The sequence below is a fragment of the Syzygium oleosum genome, unplaced genomic scaffold, assembly GCF_021117445.2.
Source record: "Syzygium oleosum isolate NSW1041296 unplaced genomic scaffold, Sole_v2.1 Sole_v2.01, whole genome shotgun sequence".
NCBI classification, from domain to species: Eukaryota; Viridiplantae; Streptophyta; class Magnoliopsida; order Myrtales; family Myrtaceae; genus Syzygium; species Syzygium oleosum.
The window spans coordinates 24,453,870-24,460,277 of NW_026607485.1; positions in this window are offsets into that span (position 1 = coordinate 24,453,870).

Consider the following 6,408-nt stretch of genomic DNA (forward strand, 5'->3'; position numbering starts at 1 on the left):
TCTGTAAATTCCCTACATTGTCAACTATAATTGCACTGTGAAGGATGAAGTTTTCTGAATTTCTTGCTCGGGCATTGAAAAAGAATGGAATCTTGCACAAAGCAGCATGGAAGCTGCTTCCGATTGTTTATTTTCTGCCACTGACGCGCTTTGCTTGTCTCTCTCAAAGCAAAGTCAGCTTCAGGTTGTGTGTGTTTCCTTGTGTTAAACGAGTCACATCCTTTTGTCCAAGTATTACATTATATGTTTTCTCCCTTGGCAGATGAGTCACAGAGCTCCATACTTGCCTCGAGGGACTGTGCATATGAAGCCAGCTTTTGGCTATCTGCTTTTAGTCGAGTGTCAAGGGGCTGAACAGCTTAGGCATCAGAGTGTGGTTCTATGCTTGAGGAGGTTTGATGCTTGGTTCATTCGACACTTCCAGTTATCCCTACACAGCGCTCTTCATAGCTGCAATATATGGCATGGTAAGGTGTATAATTTGTGACATTCTTCCACTGTATGATCATGACAATTATGGGATGTCAAATATTATTGTGCACCAATGAGGCTCTAAAGGCCAAGCATGTGGGTGCCATTCTCGACTCGAGTCCTTGACATGCTTAGCCTGTTTCTTGTGCAGGAATATCTTTGAAGTCTCTCTGATCTTGAAAATTGCTTGCTCTGACATTAAGATCTTCAAGGATAAAAGTCCCCCTGCTGCAACCCTTAAAGCTTGCCAGAAGAGACATCGTTGTATAGTATGATTAACAAGTCTTGTGTTGCTCATCCGTTTTTGTTTATTCTTTACCCTGTGCTCATTATACAAATATGTAAAATTTACCAAGTATACTGAAAACAATGGCTTCATCCTTAGCTGCTAGTTGATATCAAGTTACCTAGGCATGAAAGATGTTGATGTCATCATGCTTTACTGACTAGTTGGAGCATGTCGTTTCTTCTTACAATACACCATTCTCTCTTGGAAGGCCTTACGAAGGTTTTCCTTGACATCCTGTGCTTTGATTTTTCAATTTACTTTTTTTCTTTGGGACTGGGGAACGGTATGTCTAATGATGAAGAGACTTGTCTTTTCACGTTCTTTTTATTTGTCTGTGGGGGGACAGGCAAATGCAATCCTTCTGCCACTGGAATCAATTTTGTCCAAAGATGTGGCGGCCATGACTGATGCTGTAGCAGTGGAAGAGTGAGCAAAATTGAAACATCGCCCATTCATGGACATGCCATATATCAGTTCTATCGTACAAGAGTTGGGAACTTGTCAAGCCTTGAATCCATTGTTACCAGCACTTATATCACCTGTGAAGGAACTTCTCTGTCTCTTGACCAAGCTTGTGGGGACTGCAAGTCTTCATGCGGGAAATCTCCATGAGGTGAAGTTTATCTGACCAGCTAGGTTTGTGACCTTGTTAACTCTTTTGCTGCCGTTCATTTCAATTACCACTCAAACTAAGTAAGCCTCAACTTGCGTTCTCCCTAAGGCTCTCCAGGATGCGGGAGAAAGCCAGGAAAAAAAATTACCAGGAATTGATTTGTCAAGGCCAGATATTTCAGGCATTGCCTCTTCCTTCAATGACAGGAAGGGGGAACTTCCAGCACCTGATGGGGATATCACCCAGGATTTTGCGAGCCTTGCTGAACTTTCTTTGCGAGATAAAGGATGGGTATCTCCGCCAGACAGCATTTGCACTAGCAGTTTGGGATCCAGTGTTTCCTCACCTGAAGCCAGCATTGGAGATAGTTTAAATGACCTAGCAGAAGAGATTTAACTCTAATTGCAGAGATGATGGGCTACATGTACGGATCCTTCATCCCCAAGTGATCCCAACAGGTCACTGGTATTACACATGAAGGGGCCAAAGATAGCCAGAGTATTGATGTAATGCCGGTTACAGGCGGGACAACTGAGCATCCAAATGAAGGGGCATCTACAAGGGATCATGAATATAACTTTCCCTGTTTACACTTCAGACACCTTGAATAAGGAAACAGAGTTGGAGTATAGAGGTGAAAATAAGATGCCCTCATCCAGAAATATGATCGATGATGGATGTAGTGAAGCTCCTAATCCCGATGGCCATGATGGTGGTCGAGTTGGTAGGGGTTAGTATTTTTTTCAACTTTTTCTTTGATGTCTTTACAATTATTTTCAAGTTCTTTACCTCTTTCGAGTCTTTTTTGGTCAGCCTCTCCTGGCTGCGACCTGGGGACTATAAGGCTTAAACTTGAGTTTGACCTTACCCCAATAAAATCCGGTTTCTCGCTTAACCTGACTTTGTCCTCCCTCTTGAACATATTTGAATATTCCAAGAAATCTTGTATGATCATCTAAATCACGTGGGAAGGCACTGGAATAGTCTGTTAATGTAGCTTTGCATTCCTGTAACGCCACATTATAGTGCAAAGAATTGCTGCATAAAGGGTGAAGAGCTTGCAATCCACTCCCGTTGTCTGTGCTATTTTTCCTGGATCAAGAAAGTGATTCACCGTCTCTTCCGGAGACATGAAGTTCCAAGCAGACGAGATAATACCCCATGGGCTCTATCTCCACAAAATTTGGGCTAGAGGACATCTTGTGAACAAATGTACTGAATTTTCCTCCGAAGCCCCACACAACGGGCAAGAGGGGTCTGGGATATGGATCAACTGAAACAAGTTAGCTCGACAAGGTAAAACGTTAGACACTATCCTCCACAACATCATTTTGTGTCGCTCATGAGCTCTAGCTTTCCAGATTTTGTTCCAAATCCCACTATTGTTACCATTTTCATTTTGCAACTTTATGAGTTTGTAAGCAGATTTAATAGAAAACACTCCATCGATAGCTGGATGCCAGATCAGTTTGTCTACCCCAATGGAGTTTGGCACATGGATCTGAAGGATGGCTTGTACTGAGGTTGGGCAAAATGTCTGATTTAGACTTAATACATCCCAAGTTTTTGTCCCTGGGATAAAGAAGCTTTCTAGCTTTCTGTGCTTCAAAGCAAGGTCTGGATCAATAAAAGAAGGCATATGAGTTGAGACATTAGGAATCCAGGGGTGATTTCCGACCTCGATCAACTTTCCATCCCCTATTTCATATAGAGTTCCCAGATTAAGTATTTTCCTAGTATCTATTATTGCCTTCCACAGAGGAGAGGCTGATGGCTTGACCTTGTGATTCCATAAATTTGAGGTTTGCAAATTTTTCCCTTCAAGTACTCGAACCCATAACTTGCCTCTATCTTGGATCATTCCCCAACCGAGCTTCAAAAGCAAAGCATTGTTGAAGTCCCTATTCTGCCGAAAACCCATTCCTCCACTCTTCTTGTTTCTACACAGAGAATCCCAACATTTAGGTGTAAAATATTTGTTTTTCTCGGTTGGCACACCCCACCAGAATTTTCTTATAGAGGCATCGAGTCTGTTACTCGTACTCCGAGGTAGCCGGCTAGATTGCATAGCATTAATTGGTGTGCTTTGAACAACCGATCGGATATATGTTGCTCTCCCCGCCCAAGATAGTGTCTTTCTTTTCCAGGAGCTAAGTTTATTGTCAACCTGTTGTTCAAGGAATTGATATTTTATCCTACTTTTTCCTGGATTGAAGAGGGGATTCCAAGGTATAGTGATTTAGGATCTGTCTTTCGCATGTGGAGCTCATCCATACAAAACTTTTTCATGCCCACAGAAGTATTTTTAGAAAAAAAGACCAACAACTTCTGATGATTCAAGCTTTGACCTGACCACGAGCAATAAATTTCAAGGCATTCCTTCAGTGCTCTCACTTGATGTTTAGTGGCTCCAACAAATAACAACAAGTCATCGGCATACATAAGGTGAGTTAAAGGCGGACTTTTTCGCCCTACTCTTATACCTGTAATAATCTTCAGATCCTCTGCTCTAGATAGAATTCTCGAGAGAAGTTCAGTATATATCACAAACAGGTATAGAGAGATAGGTAGGGTCCCCTTGTCGAAGTCCCTTCTGAGGTTTAAAACTTCCCGCCAGTCTACCATTAATAAGAAGAGAATAATGAACCGACGATACACATATTTTGATGAGCCTGCAGAAGTGAGACGAAAACCACAGACTATAGAGTATTGCATCAAGTATATTCCAATCAACTCTATCATAAGCTTTTGACATATCAATCTTGACTCTCATGAATGGACTCCCCTTTCTTTTCTTCCTCATGGAATGTAAGATTTCCTGTGTAATTACGGAATTCTCTTGAATGCTTCTGCCCGAAACAAAAGCTGATTGCTGAGGTGAAATGATACGACTGAGGAACCCTTTCAGTCTATTTGCCAACAACTTAGAGATAAGTTTATAGCTCACGTTACATAGACTTATGGGCCGAAAATGGTTAAAGGTGTGCGGATTATGAGTTTTTGGGATGAGTACTATAAAAGTATGATTGAGAAGATGAGGCAACTAGCCTGTGTTGAAGAAATGTTGCACAAATTGGACAATATGGGCCTTCACCACTTCCCAGCATTTTGTGTAGAAAATAGCATGTAATCCGTCTGGGCCTGGTGATTTGAGAGGGGCCATCTCTTTCAAGACGCTATATATTTCATCCTCAGATTTTAGGATTCTAGGGTTTTTTAGGGGAAAAGACCCCTTTTAGTCCCTAATTTGAAGTGTTCTCAAATGTACCACTTAGGCACTTTAAAAAATCTAATCATTGGTGGGCATGATTTTGTGTTTTACCCTTTCGGGGCCGCCACTTTGGCCGCCGTTCCGACCACCTTCCGGACACTTCCCGTAAAAAATAACTGTACGGAATCCTTCATCTAACATCCCTCTACACATCCATATCAACTTCTCTGCCATTTGATTCCCCTAAGCCATTGATTTTTAAGCTCAAATTACCCTACTTGACATGATTTTCTGGGCTTTTCAGTTTTAACCTTGTCGGGGTAGCAACTTTAACCTAATCTCTTATGACCTTCCGACCACATTTCGGCCATTCCATCCAATCCAAAACCTCATTATATGTCCCTCTACATATCAATGTTCATAACATGACCATTTGACATTCCTAAGCCATTGATTATCGAACTTAAAAAATGCTACTTAGCACTGAAAATCAATACAAAACATAACATGTCTAACATGCAAATCATTAAATCCAGAGCGTCCTAACCATTTTTAGCGATAAAAAATAATTCGATGAGTAAGAAAAACTGACTTGGATCGGCCAATGGCCACGGATCACACTCCGGTAAGGTTGTGAGAGCTCCGGCGAAGGATTTTTTACAGACGATTCATGGCGTTTTTCGTTTCATAGATCCAAAATGCAAAAAATGACAAACCACAAGATCAAAAACATGAAATAGGACCTAATAAGCGTTCTGGAACGAAGAAATCTCAAAAATTGCGCAAGAATGCATTCGGTCACTCGTTTGGGCATTTTACCGAACATATAAAGTGCGGTAACTGAGCATGTTTACCTTCGAAAATGGAAGCCAAAACGAATATTCCGAGACGAACGGAGGCCACGGCATGGTTCATCGACACGCCTTCTTCAAATTGGTGGTGCTTGTTTCCCCGGGAAAGCTACCGGTTTGCCGAAAAAGCGGTGCTTTCGGGCCACCACGATCAGCCCCGAGGCAGTTTTTGGCCTCCAACCTCGGGTCGGGTTGAACCAACCCGATTTAACTAAATTCTCAATTTTAGCCCAAATTTGACCCAATTTTGCCAATTTAACCCCAAAATTGAATTCCTGACCATATTTTGCATCCAAAAATGGGATTTTTACCAATTTTTATCACAATTAAACCCAGAATTCCCAAATTTTAACTTGGGTTAATAGAGAATTTGTTCAATTCAGCATTTAAATGACCCGATTGGATAAAATTGATGCCAAAATCGAATTACCCATGACTTATTATCCCTAAGGAAGGTATAGTCCTTGTTCAAAAATTTCGAATCGAACAAGATTCCCAATTTGGGTCTAAAAATTCTAATTTTCAATTGATTTTTGGGGCTTTTCAATTATTTTCTTAAATTGGACCGATCAATACGCAATTCAAGGTCCCAGAATCATTCGTTGTGAAGACAATATAGCCTAAACATGACTAAAAATGATTCAATTGAATTTTTGGTTCAATTTGGGCATGAATTTATCCGATTTTGCGAAAAGCATATTCCCAATTGGAATTTCCCAAAATTGAAGCTGTAGTTATGTAATTGGCACTAAAAGAAGGCTAATGGATATTTTTATGGAATTTTTGAACTCCATTTGATATTTTTCTTGATTCTCTTTCTTATTTTGGCCCAAAGAAATCAAGGAAAAATTCAGGAAAATTCTAAAAACATTATTTTTGATTATCGTGTATTATATATTTTCAGCAATATATGCGCTTCTTTACAATCGAGTAGAAGGAGAAAGCTTCCACATCTCTCGGCGCGGCCGAATCC